The following is a 26,584-nucleotide window of genomic DNA, read 5'->3' on the forward strand; positions in this document are numbered from 1 at the left end:
CTCCCTGCACTTCCCATTGTGACCCTTACGGCCAGCTTCTGACTTCCGGGACCTGAACGAGGCCCTCACAGCATTCCCAGTGCAGTCGCGCCCTCAGCTACCTTCTCCCCCTTCTGTTTTTCACTCCTGGCCAATATAATGAGCAGCAGGGCATTTTCAAGTGAGCTGCACGACAGCCAGCACGGACATCCACTTGCATGGGAGAACACAGCGCATTCACCACGCAGGCCACGGGTCCTATCTGGCCTCTCACAAGAAGGCAGAGTGAGTCACGATCAAGTTTTATTGACGGCGTGACTCTTCATGTTCACGTCTCGGAGGGCGATGGGCTTCTAAGCGCCAAGAAGACAGCGCCCAGCGTGGGGCTCGAACCCACGACCCTGAGATTAAGAGTCTCATGCTCTACCGACTGAGCTAGCCGGGCCAACACACAGATGTCGGGGCTTCTGGACCGGCAACTTTCTGAACCGGTTCTTCTCTGCGAAGTGCCTTCTGACTCCGAACCCCATAAAGCACAGCTGTGCTCATGTACTCGCTGTCTCCGTGGCGCAATCGGTTAGCGCGCTCGGCTGTTAACCGAGAGGTTGGTGGTTCAAACCCACCCGGGGACGTGCTCTCTTTTTCCTCTCTGACTTGAAGCGGATGATCTCTCCATCAGTCTCCCTTTATGGTGCGTTGCATTATTTCTCTATTATCCTAGCATGCAATATCAGAGTTTTACCAGACTTGTTAGTCTCTTTGCTTTCTTTATAGTTTGCCTCTCAAAAAAAGAATATCGCTGTGAATCAACTAAAACAATTTTGCACTAAAATACTTTGTCTTTCTTCTTTCTTTGTCTCTGGGAAAAAACACTCTTGCGCCAAAACTGCTAAAACAACAACAAATTTGCGTGTGGTATACATGGCACAAAAAAAGCAGCGCCATGCACTTCTACAGCATCGCAGACGGAATGCTTTCCGGGCGTGTCGTAGCTGGGGTGTAGCACGTCGAGGGGAGATTTCATAGCGCCGGATGGGTCCCCAGTAGCACCTTTTGGTGCACCGTGCTGGGGGGGGAAGACTCTGGCACTCTTTCACGTTGCCAGCACTCACATCAAGCAAAGGGGACCAGCAAGGAACGCCATACTGGCAGCAAGAAGCACAGCCTGAATGGCACTCAGGAGAACCAGCGCAGGGGGCACCAGGATTTGAACCTAGGACCTCTTGATCTGCAGTCAAATGCTCTACCACTGAGCTATACCCCCCGCAGGCAGAGCAAAGGAGATGAGGTGGAAACACAAGCCACTTTGACACACTCTGTGGCTACTCTTTATGCAGCATTAAGCTGTAACCCAGTCATGAAAAAAAAAGCGACTTCTCCTTTAAGACACAGGGCAGTGCTGTACGGCACATAGGCGAAATGTGCCCTGAAGACGGAAGGCTTTGCCAGGTCTGACCTGAAGGGGCACCTGTGAGTATTTCTGTATGACAGGGCGCAAAGCAGTGTCATGGGGGATCCCTGGTGGTCTAGTGGTCAGGATTTGGCGCTCTCACCGCCACGGCCCGGGTTCGATTCCCGGTCAGGGAAGTCCGGGGGTCTTTCTGGGCTTCTTTTTTTTTTTTTTTTTTCTTGTCTCTCCCTGCACTTCCCATTGTGACCCTTACGGCCAGCTTCTGACTTCCGGGACCTGAACGAGGCCCTCACAGCATTCCCAGTGCAGTCGCGCCCTCAGCTACCTTCTCCCCCTTCTGTTTTTCACTCCTGGCCAATATAATGAGCAGCAGGGCATTTTCAAGTGAGCTGCACGACAGCCAGCACGGACATCCACTTGCATGGGAGAACACAGCGCATTCACCACGCAGGCCACGGGTCCTATCTGGCCTCTCACAAGAAGGCAGAGTGAGTCACGATCAAGTTTTATTGACGGCGTGACTCTTCATGTTCACGTCTCGGAGGGCGATGGGCTTCTAAGCGCCAAGAAGACAGCGCCCAGCGTGGGGCTCGAACCCACGACCCTGAGATTAAGAGTCTCATGCTCTACCGACTGAGCTAGCCGGGCCAACACACAGATGTCGGGGCTTCTGGACCGGCAACTTTCTGAACCGGTTCTTCTCTGCGAAGTGCCTTCTGACTCCGAACCCCATAAAGCACAGCTGTGCTCATGTACTCGCTGTCTCCGTGGCGCAATCGGTTAGCGCGCTCGGCTGTTAACCGAGAGGTTGGTGGTTCAAACCCACCCGGGGACGTGCTCTCTTTTTCCTCTCTGACTTGAAGCGGATGATCTCTCCATCAGTCTCCCTTTATGGTGCGTTGCATTATTTCTCTATTATCCTAGCATGCAATATCAGAGTTTTACCAGACTTGTTAGTCTCTTTGCTTTCTTTATAGTTTGCCTCTCAAAAAAAGAATATCGCTGTGAATCAACTAAAACAATTTTGCACTAAAATACTTTGTCTTTCTTCTTTCTTTGTCTCTGGGAAAAAACACTCTTGCGCCAAAACTGCTAAAACAACAACAAATTTGCGTGTGGTATACATGGCACAAAAAACGCAGCGCCATGCACTTCTACAGCATCGCAGACGGAATGCTTTCCGGGCGTGTCGTAGCTGGGGTGTAGCACGTCGAGGGGAGATTTCATAGCGCCGGATGGGTCCCCAGTAGCACCTTTTGGTGCACCGTGCTGGGGGGGGAAGACTCTGGCACTCTTTCACGTTGCCAGCACTCACATCAAGCAAAGGGGACCAGCAAGGAACGCCATACTGGCAGCAAGAAGCACAGCCTGAATGGCACTCAGGAGAACCAACGCAGGGGGCACCAGGATTTGAACCTAGGACCTCTTGATCTGCAGTCAAATGCTCTACCCCTGAGCTATACCCCCCGCAGGTAGAGCAAAGGAGATGAGGTGGAAACACAAGCCACTTTGACACACTCTGTGGCTACTCTTTATGCAGCATTAAGCTGTAACCCAGTCATGAAAAAAAAAGCGACTTCTCCTTTAAGACACAGGGCAGTGCTGTACGGCACATAGGCGAAATGTGCCCTGAAGACGGAAGGCTTTGCCAGGTCTGACCTGAAGGGGCACCTGTGAGTATTTCTGTATGACAGGGCGCAAAGCACTGTCATGGGGGATCCCTGGTGGTCTAGTGGTCAGGATTTGGCGCTCTCACCGCCACGGCCCGGGTTCGATTCCTGGTCAGGGAAGTCCGGGGGTCTTTCTGGGCTTCTTTTTTTTTTTTTTTTTTTTTGTCTCTCCCTGCACTTCCCATTGTGACCCTTACGGCCAGCTTCTGACTTCCGGGACCTGAACGAGGCCCTCACAGCATTCCCAGTGCAGTCGCGCCCTCAGCTACCTTCTCACCCTTCTGTTTTTCACTCCTGGCCAATATAATGAGCAGCAGGGCATTTTCAAGTGAGCTGCACGACATCCAGCACGGACATCCACTTGCATGGGAGAACACAGCGCATTCACCACGCAGGCCACGGGTCCTATCTGGCCTCTCACAAGAAGGCAGAGTGAGTCACGATCAAGTTTTATTGACGGCGTGACTCTTCATGTTCACGTCTCGGAGGGCGATGGGCTTCTAAGCGCCAAGAAGACAGCGCCCAGCGTGGGGCTCGAACTCACGACCCTGAGATTAAGAGTCTCATGCTCTACCGACTGAGCTAGCCGGGCCAACACACAGATGTCGGGGCTTCTGGACCGGCAACTTTCTGAACCGGTTCTTCTCTGCGAAGTGCCTTCTGACTCCGAACCCCATAAAGCACAGCTGTGCTCATGTACTCGCTGTCTCCGTGGCGCAATCGGTTAGCGCGCTCGGCTGTTAACCGAGAGGTTGGTGGTTCAAACCCACCCGGGGACGTGCTCTCTTTTTCCTCTCTGACTTGAAGCGGATGATCTCTCCATCAGTCTCCCTTTATGGTGCGTTGCATTATTTCTCTATTATCCTAGCATGCAATATCAGAGTTTTACCAGACTTGTTAGTCTCTTTGCTTTCTTTATAGTTTGCCTCTCAAAAAAAGAATATCGCTGTGAATCAACTAAAACAATTTTGCACTAAAATACTTTGTCTTTCTTCTTTCTTTGTCTCTGGGAAAAAACACTCTTGCGCCAAAACTGCTAAAACAACAACAAATTTGCGTGTGGTATACATGGCACAAAAAACGCAGCGCCATGCACTTCTACAGCATCGCAGACGGAATGCTTTCCGGGCGTGTCGTAGTTGGGGTGTAGCACGTCGAGGGGAGATTTCATAGCGCCGGATGGGTCCCCAGTAGCACCTTTTGGTGCACCGTGCTGGGGGGGGAAGACTCTGGCACTCTTTCACGTTGCCAGCACTCACATCAAGCAAAGGGGACCAGCAAGGAACGCCATACTGGCAGCAAGAAGCACAGCCTGAATGGCACTCAGGAGAACCAGCGCAGGGGGCACCAGGATTTGAACCTAGGACCTCTTGATCTGCAGTCAAATGCTCTACCACTGAGCTATACCCCCCGCAGGCAGAGCAAAGGAGATGAGGTGGAAACACAAGCCACTTTGACACACTCTGTGGCTACTCTTTATGCAGCATTAAGCTGTAACCCAGTCATGAAAAAAAAAGCGACTTCTCCTTTAAGACACAGGGCAGTGCTGTACGGCACATAGGCGAAATGTGCCCTGAAGACGGAAGGCTTTGCCAGGTCTGACCTGAAGGGGCACCTGTGAGTATTTCTGTATGACAGGGCGCAAAGCAGTGTCATGGGGGATCCCTGGTGGTCTAGTGGTCAGGATTTGGCGCTCTCACCGCCACGGCCCGGGTTCGATTCCCGGTCAGGGAAGTCCGGGGGTCTTTCTGGGCTTCTTTTTTTTTTTTTTTTTTCTTGTCTCTCCCTGCACTTCCCATTGTGACCCTTACGGCCAGCTTCTGACTTCCGGGACCTGAACGAGGCCCTCACAGCATTCCCAGTGCAGTCGCGCCCTCAGCTACCTTCTCCCCCTTCTGTTTTTCACTCCTGGCCAATATAATGAGCAGCAGGGCATTTTCAAGTGAGCTGCACGACAGCCAGCACGGACATCCACTTGCATGGGAGAACACAGCGCATTCACCACGCAGGCCACGGGTCCTATCTGGCCTCTCACAAGAAGGCAGAGTGAGTCACGATCAAGTTTTATTGACGGCGTGACTCTTCATGTTCACGTCTCGGAGGGCGATGGGCTTCTAAGCGCCAAGAAGACAGCGCCCAGCGTGGGGCTCGAACCCACGACCCTGAGATTAAGAGTCTCATGCTCTACCGACTGAGCTAGCCGGGCCAACACACAGATGTCGGGGCTTCTGGACCGGCAACTTTCTGAACCGGTTCTTCTCTGCGAAGTGCCTTCTGACTCCGAACCCCATAAAGCACAGCTGTGCTCATGTACTCGCTGTCTCCGTGGCGCAATCGGTTAGCGCGCTCGGCTGTTAACCGAGAGGTTGGTGGTTCAAACCCACCCGGGGACGTGCTCTCTTTTTCCTCTCTGACTTGAAGCGGATGATCTCTCCATCAGTCTCCCTTTATGGTGCGTTGCATTATTTCTCTATTATCCTAGCATGCAATATCAGAGTTTTACCAGACTTGTTAGTCTCTTTGCTTTCTTTATAGTTTGCCTCTCAAAAAAAGAATATCGCTGTGAATCAACTAAAACAATTTTGCACTAAAATACTTTGTCTTTCTTCTTTCTTTGTCTCTGGGAAAAAACACTCTTGCGCCAAAACTGCTAAAACAACAACAAATTTGCGTGTGGTATACATGGCACAAAAAACGCAGCGCCATGCACTTCTACAGCATCGCAGACGGAATGCTTTCCGGGCGTGTCGTAGCTGGGGTGTAGCACGTCGAGGGGAGATTTCATAGCGCCGGATGGGTCCCCAGTAGCACCTTTTGGTGCACCGTGCTGGGGGGGGAAGACTCTGGCACTCTTTCACGTTGCCAGCACTCACATCAAGCAAAGGGGACCAGCAAGGAACGCCATACTGGCAGCAAGAAGCACAGCCTGAATGGCACTCAGGAGAACCAACGCAGGGGGCACCAGGATTTGAACCTAGGACCTCTTGATCTGCAGTCAAATGCTCTACCCCTGAGCTATACCCCCCGCAGGTAGAGCAAAGGAGATGAGGTGGAAACACAAGCCACTTTGACACACTCTGTGGCTACTCTTTATGCAGCATTAAGCTGTAACCCAGTCATGAAAAAAAAAGCGACTTCTCCTTTAAGACACAGGGCAGTGCTGTACGGCACATAGGCGAAATGTGCCCTGAAGACGGAAGGCTTTGCCAGGTCTGACCTGAAGGGGCACCTGTGAGTATTTCTGTATGACAGGGCGCAAAGCACTGTCATGGGGGATCCCTGGTGGTCTAGTGGTCAGGATTTGGCGCTCTCACCGCCACGGCCCGGGTTCGATTCCTGGTCAGGGAAGTCCGGGGGTCTTTCTGGGCTTCTTTTTTTTTTTTTTTTTTTTTTGTCTCTCCCTGCACTTCCCATTGTGACCCTTACGGCCAGCTTCTGACTTCCGGGACCTGAACGAGGCCCTCACAGCATTCCCAGTGCAGTCGCGCCCTCAGCTACCTTCTCACCCTTCTGTTTTTCACTCCTGGCCAATATAATGAGCAGCAGGGCATTTTCAAGTGAGCTGCACGACATCCAGCACGGACATCCACTTGCATGGGAGAACACAGCGCATTCACCACGCAGGCCACGGGTCCTATCTGGCCTCTCACAAGAAGGCAGAGTGAGTCACGATCAAGTTTTATTGACGGCGTGACTCTTCATGTTCACGTCTCGGAGGGCGATGGGCTTCTAAGCGCCAAGAAGACAGCACCCAGCGTGGGGCTCGAACCCACGACCCTGAGATTAAGAGTCTCATGCTCTACCGACTGAGCTAGCCGGGCCAACACACAGATGTCGGGGCTTCTGGACTGGCAACTTTCTGAACCGGTTCTTCTCTGCGAAGTGCCTTCTGACTCCGAACCCCATAAAGCACAGCTGTGCTCATGTACTCGCTGTCTCCGTGGCGCAATCGGTTAGCGCGCTCGGCTGTTAACCGAGAGGTTGGTGGTTCAAACCCACCCGGGGACGTGCTCTCTTTTTCCTCTCTGACTTGAAGCGGATGATCTCTCCATCAGTCTCCCTTTATGGTGCGTTGCATTATTTCTCTATTATCCTAGCATGCAATATCAGAGTTTTACCAGACTTGTTAGTCTCTTTGCTTTCTTTATAGTTTGCCTCTCAAAAAAAGAATATCGCTGTGAATCAACTAAAACAATTTTGCACTAAAATACTTTGTCTTTCTTCTTTCTTTGTCTCTGGGAAAAAACACTCTTGCGCCAAAACTGCTAAAACAACAACAAATTTGCGTGTGGTATACATGGCACAAAAAACGCAGCGCCATGCACTTCTACAGCATCGCAGACGGAATGCTTTCCGGGCGTGTCGTAGCTGGGGTGTAGCACGTCGAGGGGAGATTTCATAGCGCCGGATGGGTCCCCAGTAGCACCTTTTGGTGCACCGTGCTGGGGGGGAAGACTCTGGCACTCTTTCACGTTGCCAGCACTCACATCAAGCAAAGGGGACCAGCAAGGAACGCCATACTGGCAGCAAGAAGCACAGCCTGAATGGCACTCAGGAGAACCAGCGCAGGGGGCACCAGGATTTGAACCTAGGACCTCTTGATCTGCAGTCAAATGCTCTACCACTGAGCTATACCCCCCGCAGGCAGAGCAAAGGAGATGAGGTGGAAACACAAGCCACTTTGACACACTCTGTGGCTACTCTTTATGCAGCATTAAGCTGTAACCCAGTCATGAAAAAAAAAGCGACTTCTCCTTTAAGACACAGGGCAGTGCTGTACGGCACATAGGCGAAATGTGCCCTGAAGACGGAAGGCTTTGCCAGGTCTGACCTGAAGGGGCACCTGTGAGTATTTCTGTATGACAGGGCGCAAAGCACTGTCATGGGGGATCCCTGGTGGTCTAGTGGTCAGGATTTGGCGCTCTCACCGCCACGGCCCGGGTTCGATTCCCGGTCAGGGAAGTCCAGGGGTCTTTCTAGGCTTCTTTTTTTTTTTTTTTTTTTTGTCTCTCCCTGCACTTCCCATTGTGACCCTTACGGCCAGCTTCTGACTTCCGGGACCTGAACGAGGCCCTCACAGCATTCCCAGTGCAGTCGCGCCCTCAGCTACCTTCTCACCCTTCTGTTTTTCACTCCTGGCCAATATAATGAGCAGCAGGGCATTTTCAAGTGAGCTGCACGACAGCACGGACATCCACTTGCATGGGAGAACACAGCGCATTCACCACGCAGGCCACGGGTCCTATCTGGCCTCTCACAAGAAGGCAGAGTGAGTCACGATCAAGTTTTATTGACGGCGTGACTCTTCATGTTCACGTCTCGGAGGGTGATGGGCTTCTATGCGCCAAGAAGACAGCGCCCAGCGTGGGGCTCGAACCCACGACCCTGAGATTAAGAGTCTCATGCTCTACCGACTGAGCTAGCCGGGCCAACACACAGATGTCAGGGCTTCTGGACCGGCAACTTTCTGAACCGGTTCTTCTCTGCGAAGTGCCTTCTGACTCCGAACCCCATAAAGCACAGCTGTGCTCATGTACTCGCTGTCTCCGTGGCGCAATCGGTTAGCGCGCTCGGCTGTTAACCGAGAGATTGGTGGTTCAAACCCACCCGGGGACGTGCTCTCTTTTTCCTCTCTGACTTGAAGCGGATGATCTCTCCATCAGTCTCCCTTTATGGTGCGTTGCATTATTTCTCTATTATCCTAGCATGCAATATCAGAGTTTTACCAGACTTGTTAGTCTCTTTGCTTTCTTTATAGTTTGCCTCTCAAAAAAAGAATATCGCTGTGAATCAACTAAAACAATTTTGCACTAAAATACTTTGTCTTTCTTCTTTCTTTGTCTCTGGGAAAAAACACTCTTGCGCCAAAACTGCTAAAACAACAACAAATTTGCGTGTGGTATACATGGCACAAAAAACGCAGCGCCATGCACTTCTACAGCATCGCAGACGGAATGCTTTCCGGGCGTGTCGTAGCTGGGGTGTAGCACGTCGAGGGGAGATTTCATAGCGCCGGATGGGTCCCCAGTAGCACCTTTTGGTGCACCGTGCTGGGGGGGGAAGACTCTGGCACTCTTTCACGTTGCCAGCACTCACATCAAGCAAAGGGGACCAGCAAGGAACGCCATACTGGCAGCAAGAAGCACAGCCTGAATGGCACTCAGGAGAACCAGCGCAGGGGGCACCAGGATTTGAACCTAGGACCTCTTGATCTGCAGTCAAATGCTCTACCACTGAGCTATACCCCCCGCAGGCAGAGCAAAGGAGATGAGGTGGAAACACAAGCCACTTTGACACACTCTGTGGCTACTCTTTATGCAGCATTAAGCTGTAACCCAGTCATGAAAAAAAAAGCGACTTCTCCTTTAAGACACAGGGCAGTGCTGTACGGCACATAGGCGAAATGTGCCCTGAAGACGGAAGGCTTTGCCAGGTCTGACCTGAAGGGGCACCTGTGAGTATTTCTGTATGACAGGGCGCAAAGCACTGTCATGGGGGATCCCTGGTGGTCTAGTGGTCAGGATTTGGCGCTCTCACCGCCACGGCCCGGGTTCGATTCCCGGTCAGGGAAGTCCGGGGGTCTTTCTGGGCTTCTTTTTTTTTTTTTTTTTTTTTGTCTCTCCCTGCACTTCCCATTGTGACCCTTACGGCCAGCTTCTGACTTCCGGGACCTGAACGAGGCCCTCACAGCATTCCCAGTGCAGTCGCGCCCTCAGCTACCTTCTCACCCTTCTGTTTTTCACTCCTGGCCAATATAATGAGCAGCAGGGCATTTTCAAGTGAGCTGCACGACAGCCAGCACGGACATCCACTTGCATGGGAGAACACAGCGCATTCACCACGCAGGCCACGGGTCCTATCTGGCCTCTCACAAGAAGGCAGAGTGAGTCACGATCAAGTTTTATTGACGGCGTGACTCTTCATGTTCACGTCTCGGAGGGCGATGGGCTTCTATGCGCCAAGAAGACAGCGCCCAGCGTGGGGCTCGAACCCACGACCCTGAGATTAAGAGTCTCATGCTCTACCGACTGAGCTAGCCGGGCCAACACACAGATGTCAGGGCTTCTGGACCGGCAACTTTCTGAACCGGTTCTTCTCTGCGAAGTGCCTTCTGACTCCGAACCCCATAAAGCACAGCTGTGCTCATGTACTCGCTGTCTCCGTGGCGCAATCGGTTAGCGCGCTCGGCTGTTAACCGAGAGGTTGGTGGTTCAAACCCACCCGGGGACGTGCTCTCTTTTTCCTCTCTGACTTGAAGCGGATGATCTCTCCATCAGTCTCCCTTTATGGTGCGTTGCATTATTTCTCTATTATCCTAGCATGCAATATCAGAGTTTTACCAGACTTGTTAGTCTCTTTGCTTTCTTTATAGTTTGCCTCTCAAAAAAAGAATATCGCTGTGAATCAACTAAAACAATTTTGCACTAAAATACTTTGTCTTTCTTCTTTCTTTGTCTCTGGGAAAAAACACTCTTGCGCCAAAACTGCTAAAACAACAACAAATTTGCGTGTGGTATACATGGCACAAAAAACGCAGCGCCATGCACTTCTACAGCATCGCAGACGGAATGCTTTCCGGGCGTGTCGTAGCTGGGGTGTAGCACGTCGAGGGGAGATTTCATAGCGCCGGATGGGTCCCCAGTAGCACCTTTTGGTGCACCGTGCTGGGGGGGGAAGACTCTGGCACTCTTTCACGTTGCCAGCACTCACATCAAGCAAAGGGGACCAGCAAGGAACGCCATACTGGCAGCAAGAAGCACAGCCTGTATGGCACTCAGGAGAACCAGCGCAGGGGGCACCAGGATTTGAACCTAGGACCTCTTGATCTGCAGTCAAATGCTCTACCACTGAGCTATACCCCCCGCAGGCAGAGCAAAGGAGATGAGGTGGAAACACAAGCCACTTTGACACACTCTGTGGCTACTCTTTATGCAGCATTAAGCTGTAACCCAGTCATGAAAAAAAAAGCGACTTCTCCTTTAAGACACAGGGCAGTGCTGTACGGCACATAGGCGAAATGTGCCCTGAAGACGGAAGGCTTTGCCAGGTCTGACCTGAAGGGGCACCTGTGAGTATTTCTGTATGACAGGGCGCAAAGCACTGTCATGGGGGATCCCTGGTGCTCTAGTGGTCAGGATTTGGCGCTCTCACCGCCATGGCCCGGGTTCGATTCCCGGTCAGGGAAGTCCGGGGGTCTTTCTGGGCTTCTTTTTTTTTTTTTTTTTTTTTGTCTCTCCCTGCACTTCCCATTGTGACCCTTACGGCCAGCTTCTGACTTCCGGGACCTGAACGAGGCCCTCACAGCATTCCCAGTGCAGTCGCGCCCTCAGCTACCTTCTCACCCTTCTGTTTTTCACTCCTGGCCAATATAATGAGCAGCAGGGCATTTTCAAGTGAGCTGCACGACAGCACGGACATCCACTTGCATGGGAGAACACAGCGCATTCACCACGCAGGCCACGGGTCCTATCTGGCCTCTCACAAGAAGGCAGAGTGAGTCACGATCAAGTTTTATTGACGGCGTGACTCTTCATGTTCACGTCTCGGAGGGTGATGGGCTTCTAAGCGCCAAGAAGACAGCGCCCAGCGTGGGGCTCAAACCCACGACCCTGAGATTAAGAGTCTCATGCTCTACCGACTGAGCTAGCCGGGCCAACACACAGATGTCAGGGCTTCTGGACCGGCAACTTTCTGAACCGGTTCTTCTCTGCGAAGTGCCTTCTGACTCCGAACCCCATAAAGCACAGCTGTGCTCATGTACTCGCTGTCTCCGTGGCGCAATCGGTTAGCGCGCTCGGCTGTTAACCGAGAGGTTGGTGGTTCAAACCCACCCGGGGACGTGCTCTCTTTTTCCTCTCTGACTTGAAGCGGATGATCTCTCCATCAGTCTCCCTTTATGGTGCGTTGCATTATTTCTCTATTATCCTAGCATGCAATATCAGAGTTGTACCAGACTTGTTAGTCTCTTTGCTTTCTTTATAGTTTGCCTCTCAAAAAAAGAATATCGCTGTGAATCAACTAAAACAATTTTGCACTAAAATACTTTGTCTTTCTTCTTTCTTTGTCTCTGGGAAAAAACACTCTTGCGCCAAAACTGCTAAAACAACAACAAATTTGCGTGTGGTATACATGGCACAAAAAACGCAGCGCCATGCACTTCTACAGCATCGCAGACGGAATGCTTTCCGGGCGTGTCGTAGCTGGGGTGTAGCACGTCGAGGGGAGATTTCATAGCGCCAGATGGGTCCCCAGTAGCACCTTTTGGTGCACCGTGCTGGGGGGGAAGACTCTGGCACTCTTTCACGTTGCCAGCACTCACATCAAGCAAAGGGGACCAGCAAGGAACGCCATACTGGCAGCAAGAAGCACAGCCTGAATGGCACTCAGGAGAACCAGCGCAGGGGGCACCAGAATTTGAACCTAGGACCTCTTGATCTGCAGTGAAATGCTCTACCACTGAGCTATACCCCCCGCAGGCAGAGCAAAGGAGATGAGGTGGAAACACAAGCCACTTTGACACACTCTGTGGCTACTCTTTATGCAGCATTAAGCTGTAACCCAGTCATGAAAAAAAAAGCGACTTCTCCTTTAAGACACAGGGCAGTGCTGTACGGCACATAGGCGAAATGTGCCCTGAAGACGGAAGGCTTTGCCAGGTCTGACCTGAAGGGGCACCTGTGAGTATTTCTGTATGACAGGGCGCAAAGCACTGTCATGGGGGATCCCTGGTGGTCTAGTGGTCAGGATTTGGCGCTCTCACCGCCACGGCCCGGGTTCGATTCCCGGTCAGGGAAGTCCAGGGGTCTTTCTAGGCTTCTTTTTTTTTTTTTTTTTTTTGTCTCTCCCTGCACTTCCCATTGTGACCCTTACGGCCAGCTTCTGACTTCCGGGACCTGAACGAGGCCCTCACAGCATTCCCAGTGCAGTCGCGCCCTCAGCTACCTTCTCACCCTTCTGTTTTTCACTCCTGGCCAATATAATGAGCAGCAGGGCATTTTCAAGTGAGCTGCACGACAGCACGGACATCCACTTGCATGGGAGAACACAGCGCATTCACCACGCAGGCCACGGGTCCTATCTGGCCTCTCACAAGAAGGCAGAGTGAGTCACGATCAAGTTTTATTGACGGCGTGACTCTTCATGTTCACGTCTCGGAGGGTGATGGGCTTCTATGCGCCAAGAAGACAGCGCCCAGCGTGGGGCTCGAACCCACGACCCTGAGATTAAGAGTCTCATGCTCTACCGACTGAGCTAGCCGGGCCAACACACAGATGTCAGGGCTTCTGGACCGGCAACTTTCTGAACCGGTTCTTCTCTGCGAAGTGCCTTCTGACTCCGAACCCCATAAAGCACAGCTGTGCTCATGTACTCGCTGTCTCCGTGGCGCAATCGGTTAGCGCGCTCGGCTGTTAACCGAGAGGTTGGTGGTTCAAACCCACCCGGGGACGTGCTCTCTTTTTCCTCTCTGACTTGAAGCGGATGATCTCTCCATCAGTCTCCCTTTATGGTGCGTTGCATTATTTCTCTATTATCCTAGCATGCAATATCAGAGTTTTACCAGACTTGTTAGTCTCTTTGCTTTCTTTATAGTTTGCCTCTCAAAAAAAGAATATCGCTGTGAATCAACTAAAACAATTTTGCACTAAAATACTTTGTCTTTCTTCTTTCTTTGTCTCTGGGAAAAAACACTCTTGCGCCAAAACTGCTAAAACAACAACAAATTTGCGTGTGGTATACATGGCACAAAAAACGCAGCGCCATGCACTTCTACAGCATCGCAGACGGAATGCTTTCCGGGCGTGTCGTAGCTGGGGTGTAGCACGTCGAGGGGAGATTTCATAGCGCCGGATGGGTCCCCAGTAGCACCTTTTGGTGCACCGTGCTGGGGGGGGAAGACTCTGGCACTCTTTCACGTTGCCAGCACTCACATCAAGCAAAGGGGACCAGCAAGGAACGCCATACTGGCAGCAAGAAGCACAGCCTGAATGGCACTCAGGAGAACCAGCGCAGGGGGCACCAGGATTTGAACCTAGGACCTCTTGATCTGCAGTCAAATGCTCTACCACTGAGCTATACCCCCCGCAGGCAGAGCAAAGGAGATGAGGTGGAAACACAAGCCACTTTGACACACTCTGTGGCTACTCTTTATGCAGCATTAAGCTGTAACCCAGTCATGAAAAAAAAAGCGACTTCTCCTTTAAGACACAGGGCAGTGCTGTACGGCACATAGGCGAAATGTGCCCTGAAGACGGAAGGCTTTGCCAGGTCTGACCTGAAGGGGCACCTGTGAGTATTTCTGTATGACAGGGCGCAAAGCACTGTCATGGGGGATCCCTGGTGGTCTAGTGGTCAGGATTTGGCGCTCTCACCGCCACGGCCCGGGTTCGATTCCCGGTCAGGGAAGTCCGGGGGTCTTTCTGGGCTTCTTTTTTTTTTTTTTTTTTTTTGTCTCTCCCTGCACTTCCCATTGTGACCCTTACGGCCAGCTTCTGACTTCCGGGACCTGAACGAGGCCCTCACAGCATTCCCAGTGCAGTCGCGCCCTCAGCTACCTTCTCACCCTTCTGTTTTTCACTCCTGGCCAATATAATGAGCAGCAGGGCATTTTCAAGTGAGCTGCACGACAGCCAGCACGGACATCCACTTGCATGGGAGAACACAGCGCATTCACCACGCAGGCCACGGGTCCTATCTGGCCTCTCACAAGAAGGAAGAGTGAGTCACGATCAAGTTTTATTGACGGCGTGACTCTTCATGTTCACGTCTCGGAGGGCGATGGGCTTCTATGCGCCAAGAAGACAGCGCCCAGCGTGGGGCTCGAACCCACGACCCTGAGATTAAGAGTCTCATGCTCTACCGACTGAGCTAGCCGGGCCAACACACAGATGTCAGGGCTTCTGGACCGGCAACTTTCTGAACCGGTTCTTCTCTGCGAAGTGCCTTCTGACTCCGAACCCCATAAAGCACAGCTGTGCTCATGTACTCGCTGTCTCCGTGGCGCAATCGGTTAGCGCGCTCGGCTGTTAACCGAGAGGTTGGTGGTTCAAACCCACCCGGGGACGTGCTCTCTTTTTCCTCTCTGACTTGAAGCGGATGATCTCTCCATCAGTCTCCCTTTATGGTGCGTTGCATTATTTCTCTATTATCCTAGCATGCAATATCAGAGTTTTACCAGACTTGTTAGTCTCTTTGCTTTCTTTATAGTTTGCCTCTCAAAAAAAGAATATCGCTGTGAATCAACTAAAACAATTTTGCACTAAAATACTTTGTCTTTCTTCTTTCTTTGTCTCTGGGAAAAAACACTCTTGCGCCAAAACTGCTAAAACAACAACAAATTTGCGTGTGGTATACATGGCACAAAAAACGCAGCGCCATGCACTTCTACAGCATCGCAGACGGAATGCTTTCCGGGCGTGTCGTAGCTGGGGTGTAGCACGTCGAGGGGAGATTTCATAGCGCCGGATGGGTCCCCAGTAGCACCTTTTGGTGCACCGTGCTGGGGGGGGAAGACTCTGGCACTCTTTCACGTTGCCAGCACTCACATCAAGCAAAGGGGACCAGCAAGGAACGCCATACTGGCAGCAAGAAGCACAGCCTGAATGGCACTCAGGAGAACCAGCGCAGGGGGCACCAGGATTTGAACCTAGGACCTCTTGATCTGCAGTCAAATGCTCTACCACTGAGCTATACCCCCCGCAGGCAGAGCAAAGGAGATGAGGTGGAAACACAAGCCACTTTGACACACTCTGTGGCTACTCTTTATGCAGCATTAAGCTGTAACCCAGTCATGAAAAAAAAAAGCGACTTCTCCTTTAAGACACAGGGCAGTGCTGTACGGCACATAGGCGAAATGTGCCCTGAAGACGGAAGGCTTTGCCAGGTCTGACCTGAAGGGGCACCTGTGAGTATTTCTGTATGACAGGGCGCAAAGCACTGTCATGGGGGATCCCTGGTGCTCTAGTGGTCAGGATTTGGCGCTCTCACCGCCATGGCCCGGGTTCGATTCCCGGTCAGGGAAGTCCGGGGGTCTTTCTGGGCTTCTTTTTTTTTTTTTTTTTTTTGTCTCTCCCTGCACTTCCCATTGTGACCCTTACGGCCAGCTTCTGACTTCCGGGACCTGAACGAGGCCCTCACAGCATTCCCAGTGCAGTCGCGCCCTCAGCTACCTTCTCACCCTTCTGTTTTTCACTCCTGGCCAATATAATGAGCAGCAGGGCATTTTCAAGTGAGCTGCACGACAGCACGGACATCCACTTGCATGGGAGAACACAGCGCATTCACCACGCAGGCCACGGGTCCTATCTGGCCTCTCACAAGAAGGCAGAGTGAGTCACGATCAAGTTTTATTGACGGCGTGACTCTTCATGTTCACGTCTCGGAGGGTGATGGGCTTCTAAGCGCCAAGAAGACAGCGCCCAGCGTGGGGCTCAAACCCACGACCCTGAGATTAAGAGTCTCATGCTCTACCGACTGAGCTAGCCGGGCCAACACACAGATGTCAGGGCTTCTGGACCGGCAACTTTCTGAACCGGTTCTTCTCTGCGAAGTGCCTTCTGACTCCGAACCCCATAAAGCACAGCTGTGCTCATGTACTCGCTGTCTCCGTGGCGCAATAGGTTAGCGCGCTCGGCTGTTAACCGAGAGGTTGGTGGTTCAAACCCACCCGGGGACGTGCTCTCTTTTTCCTCTCTGACTTGAAGCGGATGATCTCTCCATCAGTCTCCCTTTATGGTGCGTTGCATTATTTCTCTATTATCCTAGCATGCAATATCAGAGTTGTACCAGACTTGTTAGTCTCTTTGCTTTCTTTATAGTTTGCCTCTCAAAAAAAGAATATCGCTGTGAATCAACTAAAACAATTTTGCACTAAAATACTTTGTCTTTCTTCTTTCTTTGTCTCTGAGAAAAAACACTCTTGCGCCAAAACTGCTAAAACAACAACAAATTTGCGTGTGGTATACATGGCACAAAAAACGCAGCGCCATGCACTTCTACAGCATCGCAGACGGAATGCTTTCCGGGCGTGTCGTAGCTGGGGTGTAGCACGTCGAGGGGAGATTTCATAGCGCCAGATGGGTCCCCAGTAGCACCTTTTGGTGCACCGTGCTGGGGGGGAAGACTCTGGCACTCTTTCACGTTGCCAGCACTCACATCAAGCAAAGGGGACCAGCAAGGAACGCCATACTGGCAGCAAGAAGCACAGCCTGAATGGCACTCAGGAGAACCAGCGCAGGGGGCACCAGAATTTGAACCTAGGACCTCTTGATCTGCAGTCAAATGCTCTACCACTGAGCTATACCCCCCGCAGGCAGAGCAAAGGAGATGAGGTGGAAACACAAGCCACTTTGACACACTCTGTGGCTACTCTTTATGCAGCATTAAGCTGTAACCCAGTCATGAAAAAAAAAGCGACTTCTCCTTTAAGACACAGGGCAGTGCTGTACGGCACATAGGCGAAATGTGCCCTGAAGACGGAAGGTTTTGCCAGGTCTGACCTGAAGGGGCACCTGTGAGTATTTCTGTATGACAGGGCGCAAAGCACTGTCATGGGGGATCCCTGGTGGTCTAGTGGTCAGGATTTGGCGCTCTCACCGCCACGGCCCGGGTTCGATTCCCGGTCAGGGAAGTCCGGGGGTCTTTCTGGGCTTCTTTTTTTTTTTTTTTTTTTTTTTGTCTCTCCCTGCACTTCCCATTGTGACCCTTACGGCCAGCTTCTGACTTCCGGGACCTGAACGAGGCCCTCACAGCATTCCCAGTGCAGTCGCGCCCTCAGCTACCTTCTCACCCTTCTGTTTTTCACTCCTGGCCAATATAATGAGCAGCAGGGCATTTTCAAGTGAGCTGCACGACAGCACGGACATCCACTTGCATGGGAGAACACAGCGCATTCACCACGCAGGCCACGGGTCCTATCTGGCCTCTCACAAGAAGGCAGAGTGAGTCACGATCAAGTTTTATTGACGGCGTGACTCTTCATGTTCACGTCTCGGAGGGTGATGGGCTTCTATGCGCCAAGAAGACAGCACCCAGCGTGGGGCTCGAACCCACGACCCTGAGATTAAGAGTCTCATGCTCTACCGACTGAGCTAGCCGGGCCAACACACAGATGTCAGGGCTTCTGGACCGGCAACTTTCTGAACCGGTTCTTCTCTGCGAAGTGCCTTCTGACTCCGAACCCCATAAAGCACAGCTGTGCTCATGTACTCGCTGTCTCCGTGGCGCAATCGGTTAGCGCGCTCGGCTGTTAACCGAGAGGTTGGTGGTTCAAACCCACCCGGGGACGTGCTCTCTTTTTCCTCTCTGACTTGAAGCGGATGATCTCTCCATCAGTCTCCCTTTATGGTGCGTTGCATTATTTCTCTATTATCCTAGCATGCAATATCAGAGTTTTACCAGACTTGTTAGTCTCTTTGCTTTCTTTATAGTTTGCCTCTCAAAAAAAGAATATCGCTGTGAATCAACTAAAACAATTTTGCACTAAAATACTTTGTCTTTCTTCTTTCTTTGTCTCTGGGAAAAAACACTCTTGCGCCAAAACTGCTAAAACAACAACAAATTTGCGTGTGGTATACATGGCACAAAAAACGCAGCGCCATGCACTTCTACAGCATCGCAGACGGAATGCTTTCCGGGCGTGTCGTAGCTGGGGTGTAGCACGTCGAGGGGAGATTTCATAGCGCCGGATGGGTCCCCAGTAGCACCTTTTGGTGCACCGTGCTGGGGGGGGAAGACTCTGGCACTCTTTCACGTTGCCAGCACTCACATCAAGCAAAGGGGACCAGCAAGGAACGCCATACTGGCAGCAAGAAGCACAGCCTGAATGGCACTCAGGAGAACCAGCGCAGGGGGCACCAGGATTTGAACCTAGGACCTCTTGATCTGCAGTCAAATGCTCTACCACTGAGCTATACCCCCCGCAGGCAGAGCAAAGGAGATGAGGTGGAAACACAAGCCACTTTGACACACTCTGTGGCTACTCTTTATGCAGCATTAAGCTGTAACCCAGTCATGAAAAAAAAAGCGACTTCTCCTTTAAGACACAGGGCAGTGCTGTACGGCACATAGGCGAAATGTGCCCTGAAGACGGAAGGCTTTGCCAGGTCTGACCTGAAGGGGCACCTGTGAGTATTTCTGTATGACAGGGCGCAAAGCACTGTCATGGGGGATCCCTGGTGGTCTAGTGGTCAGGATTTGGCGCTCTCACCGCCACGGCCCGGGTTCGATTCCCGGTCAGGGAAGTCCGGGGGTCTTTCTGGGCTTCTTTTTTTTTTTTGTTTTTTTTGTCTCTCCCTGCACTTCCCATTGTGACCCTTACGGCCAGCTTCTGACTTCCGGGACCTGAACGAGGCCCTCACAGCATTCCCAGTGCAGTCGCGCCCTCAGCTACCTTCTCACCCTTCTGTTTTTCACTCCTGGCCAATATAATGAGCAGCAGGGCATTTTCAAGTGAGCTGCACGACAGCACGGACATCCACTTGCATGGGAGAACACAGCGCATTCACCACGCAGGCCACGGGTCCTATCTGGCCTCTCACAAGATGGCAGAGTGAGTCACGATCAAGTTTTATTGACGGCGTGACTCTTCATGTTCACGTCTCGGAGGGTGATGGGCTTCTATGCGCCAACAAGACAGCGCCCAGCGTGGGGCTCGAACCCACGACCCTGAGATTAAGAGTCTCATGCTCTACCGACTGAGCTAGCCGGGCCAACACACAGATGTCAGGGCTTCTGGACCGGCAACTTTCTGAACCGGTTCTTCTCTGCGAAGTGCCTTCTGACTCCGAACCCCATAAAGCACAGCTGTGCTCATGTACTCGCTGTCTCCGTGGCGCAATCGGTTAGCGCGCTCGGCTGTTAACCGAGAGGTTGGTGGTTCAAACCCACCCGGGGACGTGCTCTCTTTTTCCTCTCTGACTTGAAGCGGATGATGTCTCCATCAGTCTCCCTTTATGGTGCGTTGCATTATTTCTCTATTATCCTAGCATGCAATATCAGAGTTTTACCAGACTTGTTAGTCTCTTTGCTTTCTTTATAGTTTGCCTCTCAAAAAAAGAATATCGCTGTGAATCAACTAAAACAATTTTGCACTAAAATACTTTGTCTTTCTTCTTTCTTTGTCTCTGGGAAAAAACACTCTTGCGCCAAAACTGCTAAAACAACAACAAATTTGCGTGTGGTATACATGGCACAAAAAACACAGCGCCATGCACTTCTACAGCATCGCAGACGGAATGCTTTCCGGGCGTGTCGTAGCTGGGGTGTAGCACGTCGAGGGGAGATTTCATAGCGCCGGATGGGTCCCCAGTAGCACCTTTTGGTGCACCGTGCTGGGGGGGAAGACTCTGGCACTCTTTCACGTTGCCAGCACTCACATCAAGCAAAGGGGACCAGCAAGAAACGCCATACTGGCAGCAAGAAGCACAGCCTGAATGGCACTCAGGAGAACCAGCGCAGGGGGCACCAGGATTTGAACCTAGGACCTCTTGATCTGCAGTCAAATGCTCTACCACTGAGCTATACCCCCGCAGGCAGAGCAAAGGAGATGAGGTGGAAACACAAGCCACTTTGACACACTCTGTGGCTACTCTTTATGCAGCATTAAGCTGTAACCCAGTCATGAAAAAAAAAGCGACTTCTCCTTTAAGACACAGGGCAGTGCTGTACGGCACATAGGCGAAATGTGCCCTGAAGACGGAAGGCTTTGCCAGGTCTGACCTGAAGGGGCACCTGTGAGTATTTCTGTATGACAGGGCGCAAAGCACTGTCATGGGGGATCCCTGGTGGTCTAGTGGTCAGGATTTGGCGCTCTCACCGCCACGGCCCGGGTTCGATTCCCGGTCAGGGAAGTCTGGGGGTCTTTCTGGGCTTCTTTTTTTTTTTTTTTTTTTTTTGTCTCTCCCTGCACTTCCCATTGTGACCCTTACGGCCAGCTTCTGACTTCCGGGACCTGAACGAGGCCCTCACAGCATTCCCAGTGCAGTCGCGCCCTCAGCTACCTTCTCACCCTTCTGTTTTTCACTCCTGGCCAATATAATGAGCAGCAGGGCATTTTCAAGTGAGCTGCACGACAGCACGGACATCCACTTGCATGGGAGAACACAGCGCATTCACCACGCAGGCCACGGGTCCTATCTGGCCTCTCACAAGATGGCAGAGTGAGTCACGATCAAGTTTTATTGACGGCGTGACTCTTCATGTTCACGTCTCGGAGGGTGATGGGCTTCTATGCGCCAAGAAGACAGCGCCCAGCGTGGGGCTCGAACCCACGACCCTGAGATTAAGAGTCTCATGCTCTACCGACTGAGCTAGCCGGGCCAACACACAGATGTCAGGGCTTCTGGACCGGCAACTTTCTGAACCGGTTCTTCTCTGCGAAGTGCCTTCTGACTCCGAACCCCATAAAGCACAGCTGTGCTCATGTACTCGCTGTCTCCGTGGCGCAATCGGTTAGCGCGCTCGGCTGTTAACCGAGAGGTTGGTGGTTCAAACCCACCCGGGGACGTGCTCTCTTTTTCCTCTCTGACTTGAAGCGGATGATGTCTCCATCAGTCTCCCTTTATGGTGCGTTGCATTATTTCTCTATTATCCTAGCATGCAATATCAGAGTTTTACCAGACTTGTTAGTCTCTTTGCTTTCTTTATAGTTTGCCTCTCAAAAAAAGAATATCGCTGTGAATCAACTAAAACAATTTTGCACTAAAATACTTTGTCTTTCTTCTTTCTTTGTCTCTGGGAAAAAACACTCTTGCGCCAAAACTGCTAAAACAACAACAAATTTGCGTGTGGTATACATGGCACAAAAAATGCAGCGCCATGCACTTCTACAGCATCGCAGACGGAATGCTTTCCGGGCGTGTCGTAGCTGGGGTGTAGCACGTCGAGGGGAGATTTCATAGCGCCGGATGGGTCCCCAGTAGCACCTTTTGGTGCACCGTGCTGGGGGGGAAGACTCTGGCACTCTTTCACGTTGCCAGCACTCACATCAAGCAAAGGGGACCAGCAAGGAACGCCATACTGGCAGCAAGAAGCACAGCCTGAATGGCACTCAGGAGAACCAGCGCAGGGGGCACCAGGATTTGAACCTAGGACCTCTTGATCTGCAGTCAAATGCTCTACCACTGAGCTATACCCCCGCAGGCAGAGCAAAGGAGATGAGGTGGAAACACAAGCCACTTTGACACACTCTGTGGCTACTCTTTATGCAGCATTAAGCTGTAACCCAGTCATGAAAAAAAAAGCGACTTCTCCTTTAAGACACAGGGCAGTGCTGTACGGCACATAGGCGAAATGTGCCCTGAAGACGGAAGGCTTTGCCAGGTCTGACCTGAAGGGGCACCTGTGAGTATTTCTGTATGACAGGGCGCAAAGCACTGTCATGGGGGATCCCTGGTGGTCTAGTGGTCAGGATTTGGCGCTCTCACCGCCACGGCCCGGGTTCGATTCCCGGTCAGGGAAGTCCAGGGGTCTTTCTGGGCTTCTTTTTTTTTTTTTTTTTTTGTCTCTCCCTGCACTTCCCATTGTGACCCTTACGGCCAGCTTCTGACTTCCGGGGCCTTGACCGAGGCCCTCACAGCATTCCCAGTGCAGTCACGCCCTCAGCTACCTTCTCACCCTTCTGTTTTTCACTCCTGGCCAATATAATGAGCAGCAGGGCATTTTCAAGTGAGCTGCACGACAGCACGGACATCCACTTGCATGGGAGAACACAGCGCATTCACCACGCAGGCCACGGGTCCTATCTGGCCTCTCACAAGAAGGCAGAGTGAGTCACGATCAAGTTTTATTGACGGCGTGACTCTTCATGTTCACGTCTCGGAGGGTGATGGGCTTCTATGCGCCAAGAAGACAGCGCCCAGCGTGGGGCTCGAACCCACGACCCTGAGATTAAGAGTCTCATGCTCTACCGACTGAGCTAGCCGGGCCAACACACAGATGTCAGGGCTTCTGGACCGGCAACTTTCTGAACCGGTTCTTCTCTGCGAAGTGCCTTCTGACTCCGAACCCCATAAAGCACAGCTGTGCTCATGTACTCGCTGTCTCCGTGGCGCAATCGGTTAGCGCGCTCGGCTGTTAACCGAGAGGTTGGTGGTTCAAACCCACCTGGGGACGTGCTCTCTTTTTCCTCTCTGACTTGAAGCGGATGATCTCTCCATCAGTCTCCCTTTATGGTGCGTTGCATTATTTCTCTATTATCCTAGCATGCAATATCAGAGTTTTACCAGACTTGTTAGTCTCTTTGCTTTCTTTATAGTTTGCCTCTCAAAAAAAGAATATCGCTGTGAATCAACTAAAACAATTTTGCACTAAAATACTTTGTCTTTCTTCTTTCTTTGTCTCTGGGAAAAAACACTCTCGCGCCAAAACTGCTAAAACAACAACAAATTTGCGTGTGGTATACATGGCACAAAAAACACAGCGCCATGCACTTCTACAGCATCGCAGACGGAATGCTTTCCGGGCGTGTCGTAGCTGGGGTGTAGCACGTCGAGGGGAGATTTCATAGCGCCGGATGGGTCCCCAGTAGCACCTTTTGGTGCACCGTGCTGGGGGGGAAGACTCTGGCACTCTTTCACGTTGCCAGCACTCACATCAAGCAAAGGGGACCAGCAAGGAACGCCATACTGGCAGCAAGAAGCACAGCCTGAATGGCACTCAGGAGAACCAGCGCAGGGGGCACCAGGATTTGAACCTAGGACCTCTTGATCTGCAGTCAAATGCTCTACCACTGAGCTATACCCCCCACAGGCAGAGCAAAGGAGATGAGGTGGAAACACAAGCCACTTTGACACACTCTGTGGCTACTCTTTATGCAGCATTAAGCTGTAACCCAGTCATGAAAAAAAAAGCGACTTCTCCTTTAAGACACAGGGCAGTGCTGTACGGCACATAGGCGAAATGTGCCCTGAAGACGGAAGGCTTTGCCAGGTCTGACCTGAAGGGGCACCTGTGAGTATTTCTGTATGACAGGGCGCAAAGCACTGTCATGGGGGATCCCTGGTGGTCTAGTGGTCAGGATTTGGCGCTCTCACCGCCACAGCCCGGGTTCGATTCCCGGTCAGGGAAGTCCGGGGGTCTTTCTGGGCTTCTTTTTTTTTTTTTTTTTTGTCTCTCCCTGCACTTCCCATTGTGACCCTTACGGCCAGCTTCTGACTTCCGGGACCTGAACGAGGCCCTCACAGCATTCCCAGTGCAGTCACGCCCTCAGCTACCTTCTCACCCTTCTGTTTTTCACTCCTGGCCAATATAATGAGCAGCAGGGCATTTTCAAGTGAGCTGCACGACAGCACGGACATCCACTTGCATGGGAGAACACAGCGCATTCACCACGCAGGCCACGGGTCCTATCTGGCCTCTCACAAGAAGGCAGAGTGAGTCACGATCAAGTTTTATTGACGGCGTGACTCTTCATGTTCACGTCTCGGAGGGTGATGGGCTTCTATGCGCCAAGAAGACAGCGCCCAGCGTGGGGCTCGAACCCACGACCCTGAGATTAAGAGTCTCATGCTCTACCGACTGAGCTAACCGGGCCAACATACAGATGTCAGGGCTTCTGGACCGGCAACTTTCTGAACCGGTTCTTCTCTGCGAAGTGCCTTCTGACTCCGAACCCCATAAAGCACAGCTGTGCTCATGTACTCGCTGTCTCCGTGGCGCAATCGGTTAGCGCGCTCGGCTGTTAACCGAGAGGTTGGTGGTTCAAACCCACCTGGGGACGTGCTCTCTTTTTCCTCTCTGACTTGAAGCGGATGATCTCTCCATCAGTCTCCCTTTATGGTGCGTTGCATTATTTCTCTATTATCCTAGCATGCAATATCAGAGTTTTACCAGACTTGTTAGTCTCTTTGCTTTCTTTATAGTTTGCCTCTCAAAAAAAGAATATCGCTGTGAATCAACTAAAACAATTTTGCACTAAAATACTTTGTCTTTCTTCTTTCTTTGTCTCTGGGAAAAAACACTCTTGCGCCAAAACTGCTAAAACAACAACAAATTTGCGTGTGGTATACATGGCACAAAAAACGCAGCGCCATGCACTTCTACAGCATCGCAGACGGAATGCTTTCCGGGCGTGTCGTAGCTGGGGTGTAGCACGTCGAGGGGAGATTTCATAGCGCCGGATGGGTCCCCAGTAGCACCTTTTGGTGCACCGTGCTGGGGGGGAAGACTCTGGCACTCTTTCACGTTGCCAGCACTCACATCAAGCAAAGGGGACCAGCAAGGAACGCCATACTGGCAGCAAGAAGCACAGCCTGAATGGCACTCAGGAGAACCAGCGCAGGGGGCACCAGGATTTGAACCTAGGACCTCTTGACCTGCAGTCAAATGCTCTACCACTGAGCTTTACCCCCCGCAGGCAGAGCAAAGGAGATGAGGTGGAAACACAAGCCACTTTGACACACTCTGTGGCTACTCTTTATGCAGCATTAAGCTGTAACCCAGTCATGAAAAAAAAAGCGACTTCTCCTTTAAGACACAGGGCAGTGCTGTACGGCACATAGGCGAAATGTGCCCTGAAGACGGAAGGCTTTGCCAGGTCTGACCTGAAGGGGCACCTGTGAGTATTTCTGTATGACAGGGCGCAAAGCACTGTCATGGGGGATCCCTGGTGGTCTAGTGGTCAGGATTTGGCGCTCTCACCGCCACGGCCCGGGTTCGATTCCCGGTCAGGGAAGTCCGGGGGTCTTTCTGGGCTTCTTTTTTTTTTTTTTTTTTTTGTCTCTCCCTGCACTTCCCATTGTGACCCTTACGGCCAGCTTCTGACTTCCGGGACCTGAACGAGGCCCTCACAGCATTCCCAGTGCAGTCGCGCCCTCAGCTACCTTCTCACCCTTCTGTTTTTCACTCCTGGCCAATATAATGAGCAGCAGGGCATTTTCAAGTGAGCTGCACGACAGCACGGACATCCACTTGCATGGGAGAACACAGCGCATTCACCACGCAGGCCACGGGTCCTATCTGGCCTCTCACAAGAAGGCAGAGTGAGTCACGATCAAGTTTTATTGACGGCGTGACTCTTCATGTTCACGTCTCGGAGGGTGATGGGCTTCTATGCGCCAAGAAGACAGCGCCCAGCGTGGGGCTCGAACCCACGACCCTGAGATTAAGAGTCTCATGCTCTACCGACTGAGCTAGCCGGGCCAACACACAGATGTCAGGGCTTCTGGACCGGCAACTTTCTGAACCGGTTCTTCTCTGCGAAGTGCCTTCTGACTCCGAACCCCATAAAGCACAGCTGTGCTCATGTACTCGCTGTCTCCGTGGCGCAATCGGTTAGCGCGCTCGGCTGTTAACCGAGAGGTTGGTGGTTCAAACCCACCCGGGGACGTGCTCTCTTTTTCCTCTCTGACTTGAAGCGGATGATCTCTCCATCAGTCTCCCTTTATGGTGCGTTGCATTATTTCTCTATTATCCTAGCATGCAATATCAGAGTTTTACCAGACTTGTTAGTCTCTTTGCTTTCTTTATAGTTTGCCTCTCAAAAAAAGAATATCGCTGTGAATCAACTAAAACAATTTTGCACTAAAAT

General features: G+C 51.8%; 61 non-coding genes across 61 annotated transcripts; 28 read left to right on the plus strand and 33 right to left on the minus strand.

Moving 5' to 3' along the window:
* Positions 1–351: 351 nt before the first annotated feature.
* Positions 352–424, minus strand: trnak-cuu (transfer RNA lysine (anticodon CUU)). Its single transcript has one exon. It is a non-coding gene; the product is annotated as a tRNA-Lys (tRNA).
* A 113-nt stretch (positions 425–537) lies between these two features.
* On the plus strand, positions 538–611 carry trnan-guu (transfer RNA asparagine (anticodon GUU)). Its single transcript has one exon. It is a non-coding gene; the product is annotated as a tRNA-Asn (tRNA).
* A 560-nt stretch (positions 612–1,171) lies between these two features.
* Positions 1,172–1,243, minus strand: trnac-gca (transfer RNA cysteine (anticodon GCA)). Its single transcript has one exon. It is a non-coding gene; the product is annotated as a tRNA-Cys (tRNA).
* A 251-nt stretch (positions 1,244–1,494) lies between these two features.
* On the plus strand, positions 1,495–1,566 carry trnae-cuc (transfer RNA glutamic acid (anticodon CUC)). Its single transcript has one exon. It is a non-coding gene; the product is annotated as a tRNA-Glu (tRNA).
* Positions 1,567–1,965: 399 nt separating this feature from the next.
* trnak-cuu (transfer RNA lysine (anticodon CUU)) lies at positions 1,966–2,038 on the minus strand. The gene has a single exon. It is a non-coding gene; the product is annotated as a tRNA-Lys (tRNA).
* A 113-nt stretch (positions 2,039–2,151) lies between these two features.
* trnan-guu (transfer RNA asparagine (anticodon GUU)) lies at positions 2,152–2,225 on the plus strand. Its single transcript has one exon. It is a non-coding gene; the product is annotated as a tRNA-Asn (tRNA).
* Positions 2,226–2,785: 560 nt separating this feature from the next.
* Positions 2,786–2,857, minus strand: trnac-gca (transfer RNA cysteine (anticodon GCA)). Its single transcript has one exon. It is a non-coding gene; the product is annotated as a tRNA-Cys (tRNA).
* A 722-nt stretch (positions 2,858–3,579) lies between these two features.
* Positions 3,580–3,652, minus strand: trnak-cuu (transfer RNA lysine (anticodon CUU)). Its single transcript has one exon. It is a non-coding gene; the product is annotated as a tRNA-Lys (tRNA).
* A 113-nt stretch (positions 3,653–3,765) lies between these two features.
* Positions 3,766–3,839, plus strand: trnan-guu (transfer RNA asparagine (anticodon GUU)). Its single transcript has one exon. It is a non-coding gene; the product is annotated as a tRNA-Asn (tRNA).
* A 560-nt stretch (positions 3,840–4,399) lies between these two features.
* trnac-gca (transfer RNA cysteine (anticodon GCA)) lies at positions 4,400–4,471 on the minus strand. Its single transcript has one exon. It is a non-coding gene; the product is annotated as a tRNA-Cys (tRNA).
* Positions 4,472–4,722: 251 nt separating this feature from the next.
* On the plus strand, positions 4,723–4,794 carry trnae-cuc (transfer RNA glutamic acid (anticodon CUC)). The gene has a single exon. It is a non-coding gene; the product is annotated as a tRNA-Glu (tRNA).
* A 399-nt stretch (positions 4,795–5,193) lies between these two features.
* On the minus strand, positions 5,194–5,266 carry trnak-cuu (transfer RNA lysine (anticodon CUU)). Its single transcript has one exon. It is a non-coding gene; the product is annotated as a tRNA-Lys (tRNA).
* A 113-nt stretch (positions 5,267–5,379) lies between these two features.
* On the plus strand, positions 5,380–5,453 carry trnan-guu (transfer RNA asparagine (anticodon GUU)). The gene has a single exon. It is a non-coding gene; the product is annotated as a tRNA-Asn (tRNA).
* A 560-nt stretch (positions 5,454–6,013) lies between these two features.
* trnac-gca (transfer RNA cysteine (anticodon GCA)) lies at positions 6,014–6,085 on the minus strand. The gene has a single exon. It is a non-coding gene; the product is annotated as a tRNA-Cys (tRNA).
* A 723-nt stretch (positions 6,086–6,808) lies between these two features.
* On the minus strand, positions 6,809–6,881 carry trnak-cuu (transfer RNA lysine (anticodon CUU)). The gene has a single exon. It is a non-coding gene; the product is annotated as a tRNA-Lys (tRNA).
* A 113-nt stretch (positions 6,882–6,994) lies between these two features.
* Positions 6,995–7,068, plus strand: trnan-guu (transfer RNA asparagine (anticodon GUU)). Its single transcript has one exon. It is a non-coding gene; the product is annotated as a tRNA-Asn (tRNA).
* Positions 7,069–7,627: 559 nt separating this feature from the next.
* Positions 7,628–7,699, minus strand: trnac-gca (transfer RNA cysteine (anticodon GCA)). The gene has a single exon. It is a non-coding gene; the product is annotated as a tRNA-Cys (tRNA).
* Positions 7,700–7,950: 251 nt separating this feature from the next.
* On the plus strand, positions 7,951–8,022 carry trnae-cuc (transfer RNA glutamic acid (anticodon CUC)). Its single transcript has one exon. It is a non-coding gene; the product is annotated as a tRNA-Glu (tRNA).
* A 394-nt stretch (positions 8,023–8,416) lies between these two features.
* On the minus strand, positions 8,417–8,489 carry trnak-cuu (transfer RNA lysine (anticodon CUU)). The gene has a single exon. It is a non-coding gene; the product is annotated as a tRNA-Lys (tRNA).
* Positions 8,490–8,602: 113 nt separating this feature from the next.
* On the plus strand, positions 8,603–8,676 carry trnan-guu (transfer RNA asparagine (anticodon GUU)). Its single transcript has one exon. It is a non-coding gene; the product is annotated as a tRNA-Asn (tRNA).
* A 560-nt stretch (positions 8,677–9,236) lies between these two features.
* trnac-gca (transfer RNA cysteine (anticodon GCA)) lies at positions 9,237–9,308 on the minus strand. Its single transcript has one exon. It is a non-coding gene; the product is annotated as a tRNA-Cys (tRNA).
* A 251-nt stretch (positions 9,309–9,559) lies between these two features.
* On the plus strand, positions 9,560–9,631 carry trnae-cuc (transfer RNA glutamic acid (anticodon CUC)). The gene has a single exon. It is a non-coding gene; the product is annotated as a tRNA-Glu (tRNA).
* Positions 9,632–10,030: 399 nt separating this feature from the next.
* trnak-cuu (transfer RNA lysine (anticodon CUU)) lies at positions 10,031–10,103 on the minus strand. The gene has a single exon. It is a non-coding gene; the product is annotated as a tRNA-Lys (tRNA).
* A 113-nt stretch (positions 10,104–10,216) lies between these two features.
* On the plus strand, positions 10,217–10,290 carry trnan-guu (transfer RNA asparagine (anticodon GUU)). Its single transcript has one exon. It is a non-coding gene; the product is annotated as a tRNA-Asn (tRNA).
* A 560-nt stretch (positions 10,291–10,850) lies between these two features.
* On the minus strand, positions 10,851–10,922 carry trnac-gca (transfer RNA cysteine (anticodon GCA)). The gene has a single exon. It is a non-coding gene; the product is annotated as a tRNA-Cys (tRNA).
* Positions 10,923–11,640: 718 nt separating this feature from the next.
* Positions 11,641–11,713, minus strand: trnak-cuu (transfer RNA lysine (anticodon CUU)). Its single transcript has one exon. It is a non-coding gene; the product is annotated as a tRNA-Lys (tRNA).
* Positions 11,714–11,826: 113 nt separating this feature from the next.
* On the plus strand, positions 11,827–11,900 carry trnan-guu (transfer RNA asparagine (anticodon GUU)). The gene has a single exon. It is a non-coding gene; the product is annotated as a tRNA-Asn (tRNA).
* A 559-nt stretch (positions 11,901–12,459) lies between these two features.
* Positions 12,460–12,531, minus strand: trnac-gca (transfer RNA cysteine (anticodon GCA)). Its single transcript has one exon. It is a non-coding gene; the product is annotated as a tRNA-Cys (tRNA).
* A 251-nt stretch (positions 12,532–12,782) lies between these two features.
* On the plus strand, positions 12,783–12,854 carry trnae-cuc (transfer RNA glutamic acid (anticodon CUC)). The gene has a single exon. It is a non-coding gene; the product is annotated as a tRNA-Glu (tRNA).
* A 394-nt stretch (positions 12,855–13,248) lies between these two features.
* On the minus strand, positions 13,249–13,321 carry trnak-cuu (transfer RNA lysine (anticodon CUU)). The gene has a single exon. It is a non-coding gene; the product is annotated as a tRNA-Lys (tRNA).
* Positions 13,322–13,434: 113 nt separating this feature from the next.
* trnan-guu (transfer RNA asparagine (anticodon GUU)) lies at positions 13,435–13,508 on the plus strand. The gene has a single exon. It is a non-coding gene; the product is annotated as a tRNA-Asn (tRNA).
* Positions 13,509–14,068: 560 nt separating this feature from the next.
* Positions 14,069–14,140, minus strand: trnac-gca (transfer RNA cysteine (anticodon GCA)). Its single transcript has one exon. It is a non-coding gene; the product is annotated as a tRNA-Cys (tRNA).
* A 251-nt stretch (positions 14,141–14,391) lies between these two features.
* On the plus strand, positions 14,392–14,463 carry trnae-cuc (transfer RNA glutamic acid (anticodon CUC)). Its single transcript has one exon. It is a non-coding gene; the product is annotated as a tRNA-Glu (tRNA).
* A 399-nt stretch (positions 14,464–14,862) lies between these two features.
* trnak-cuu (transfer RNA lysine (anticodon CUU)) lies at positions 14,863–14,935 on the minus strand. The gene has a single exon. It is a non-coding gene; the product is annotated as a tRNA-Lys (tRNA).
* Positions 14,936–15,048: 113 nt separating this feature from the next.
* Positions 15,049–15,122, plus strand: trnan-guu (transfer RNA asparagine (anticodon GUU)). The gene has a single exon. It is a non-coding gene; the product is annotated as a tRNA-Asn (tRNA).
* Positions 15,123–15,682: 560 nt separating this feature from the next.
* trnac-gca (transfer RNA cysteine (anticodon GCA)) lies at positions 15,683–15,754 on the minus strand. The gene has a single exon. It is a non-coding gene; the product is annotated as a tRNA-Cys (tRNA).
* A 718-nt stretch (positions 15,755–16,472) lies between these two features.
* trnak-cuu (transfer RNA lysine (anticodon CUU)) lies at positions 16,473–16,545 on the minus strand. Its single transcript has one exon. It is a non-coding gene; the product is annotated as a tRNA-Lys (tRNA).
* Positions 16,546–16,658: 113 nt separating this feature from the next.
* trnan-guu (transfer RNA asparagine (anticodon GUU)) lies at positions 16,659–16,732 on the plus strand. The gene has a single exon. It is a non-coding gene; the product is annotated as a tRNA-Asn (tRNA).
* A 559-nt stretch (positions 16,733–17,291) lies between these two features.
* trnac-gca (transfer RNA cysteine (anticodon GCA)) lies at positions 17,292–17,363 on the minus strand. The gene has a single exon. It is a non-coding gene; the product is annotated as a tRNA-Cys (tRNA).
* Positions 17,364–17,614: 251 nt separating this feature from the next.
* trnae-cuc (transfer RNA glutamic acid (anticodon CUC)) lies at positions 17,615–17,686 on the plus strand. Its single transcript has one exon. It is a non-coding gene; the product is annotated as a tRNA-Glu (tRNA).
* A 397-nt stretch (positions 17,687–18,083) lies between these two features.
* trnak-cuu (transfer RNA lysine (anticodon CUU)) lies at positions 18,084–18,156 on the minus strand. Its single transcript has one exon. It is a non-coding gene; the product is annotated as a tRNA-Lys (tRNA).
* Positions 18,157–18,269: 113 nt separating this feature from the next.
* Positions 18,270–18,343, plus strand: trnan-guu (transfer RNA asparagine (anticodon GUU)). Its single transcript has one exon. It is a non-coding gene; the product is annotated as a tRNA-Asn (tRNA).
* Positions 18,344–18,903: 560 nt separating this feature from the next.
* trnac-gca (transfer RNA cysteine (anticodon GCA)) lies at positions 18,904–18,975 on the minus strand. The gene has a single exon. It is a non-coding gene; the product is annotated as a tRNA-Cys (tRNA).
* Positions 18,976–19,226: 251 nt separating this feature from the next.
* On the plus strand, positions 19,227–19,298 carry trnae-cuc (transfer RNA glutamic acid (anticodon CUC)). The gene has a single exon. It is a non-coding gene; the product is annotated as a tRNA-Glu (tRNA).
* A 395-nt stretch (positions 19,299–19,693) lies between these two features.
* On the minus strand, positions 19,694–19,766 carry trnak-cuu (transfer RNA lysine (anticodon CUU)). Its single transcript has one exon. It is a non-coding gene; the product is annotated as a tRNA-Lys (tRNA).
* A 113-nt stretch (positions 19,767–19,879) lies between these two features.
* trnan-guu (transfer RNA asparagine (anticodon GUU)) lies at positions 19,880–19,953 on the plus strand. The gene has a single exon. It is a non-coding gene; the product is annotated as a tRNA-Asn (tRNA).
* A 559-nt stretch (positions 19,954–20,512) lies between these two features.
* Positions 20,513–20,584, minus strand: trnac-gca (transfer RNA cysteine (anticodon GCA)). The gene has a single exon. It is a non-coding gene; the product is annotated as a tRNA-Cys (tRNA).
* A 250-nt stretch (positions 20,585–20,834) lies between these two features.
* trnae-cuc (transfer RNA glutamic acid (anticodon CUC)) lies at positions 20,835–20,906 on the plus strand. Its single transcript has one exon. It is a non-coding gene; the product is annotated as a tRNA-Glu (tRNA).
* Positions 20,907–21,302: 396 nt separating this feature from the next.
* Positions 21,303–21,375, minus strand: trnak-cuu (transfer RNA lysine (anticodon CUU)). Its single transcript has one exon. It is a non-coding gene; the product is annotated as a tRNA-Lys (tRNA).
* A 113-nt stretch (positions 21,376–21,488) lies between these two features.
* On the plus strand, positions 21,489–21,562 carry trnan-guu (transfer RNA asparagine (anticodon GUU)). Its single transcript has one exon. It is a non-coding gene; the product is annotated as a tRNA-Asn (tRNA).
* A 559-nt stretch (positions 21,563–22,121) lies between these two features.
* Positions 22,122–22,193, minus strand: trnac-gca (transfer RNA cysteine (anticodon GCA)). Its single transcript has one exon. It is a non-coding gene; the product is annotated as a tRNA-Cys (tRNA).
* A 250-nt stretch (positions 22,194–22,443) lies between these two features.
* Positions 22,444–22,515, plus strand: trnae-cuc (transfer RNA glutamic acid (anticodon CUC)). Its single transcript has one exon. It is a non-coding gene; the product is annotated as a tRNA-Glu (tRNA).
* Positions 22,516–22,909: 394 nt separating this feature from the next.
* Positions 22,910–22,982, minus strand: trnak-cuu (transfer RNA lysine (anticodon CUU)). Its single transcript has one exon. It is a non-coding gene; the product is annotated as a tRNA-Lys (tRNA).
* A 113-nt stretch (positions 22,983–23,095) lies between these two features.
* Positions 23,096–23,169, plus strand: trnan-guu (transfer RNA asparagine (anticodon GUU)). Its single transcript has one exon. It is a non-coding gene; the product is annotated as a tRNA-Asn (tRNA).
* A 559-nt stretch (positions 23,170–23,728) lies between these two features.
* On the minus strand, positions 23,729–23,800 carry trnac-gca (transfer RNA cysteine (anticodon GCA)). The gene has a single exon. It is a non-coding gene; the product is annotated as a tRNA-Cys (tRNA).
* A 715-nt stretch (positions 23,801–24,515) lies between these two features.
* trnak-cuu (transfer RNA lysine (anticodon CUU)) lies at positions 24,516–24,588 on the minus strand. Its single transcript has one exon. It is a non-coding gene; the product is annotated as a tRNA-Lys (tRNA).
* Positions 24,589–24,701: 113 nt separating this feature from the next.
* Positions 24,702–24,775, plus strand: trnan-guu (transfer RNA asparagine (anticodon GUU)). The gene has a single exon. It is a non-coding gene; the product is annotated as a tRNA-Asn (tRNA).
* Positions 24,776–25,334: 559 nt separating this feature from the next.
* trnac-gca (transfer RNA cysteine (anticodon GCA)) lies at positions 25,335–25,406 on the minus strand. Its single transcript has one exon. It is a non-coding gene; the product is annotated as a tRNA-Cys (tRNA).
* Positions 25,407–25,657: 251 nt separating this feature from the next.
* Positions 25,658–25,729, plus strand: trnae-cuc (transfer RNA glutamic acid (anticodon CUC)). The gene has a single exon. It is a non-coding gene; the product is annotated as a tRNA-Glu (tRNA).
* A 394-nt stretch (positions 25,730–26,123) lies between these two features.
* trnak-cuu (transfer RNA lysine (anticodon CUU)) lies at positions 26,124–26,196 on the minus strand. Its single transcript has one exon. It is a non-coding gene; the product is annotated as a tRNA-Lys (tRNA).
* Positions 26,197–26,309: 113 nt separating this feature from the next.
* On the plus strand, positions 26,310–26,383 carry trnan-guu (transfer RNA asparagine (anticodon GUU)). Its single transcript has one exon. It is a non-coding gene; the product is annotated as a tRNA-Asn (tRNA).
* The last annotated feature ends 201 nt before the right edge of the window (positions 26,384–26,584 follow it).

Source organism: Brienomyrus brachyistius, chromosome 18 (genome assembly GCF_023856365.1).
Source record: "Brienomyrus brachyistius isolate T26 chromosome 18, BBRACH_0.4, whole genome shotgun sequence".
Lineage (NCBI taxonomy): Eukaryota > Metazoa > Chordata > Actinopteri > Osteoglossiformes > Mormyridae > Brienomyrus > Brienomyrus brachyistius.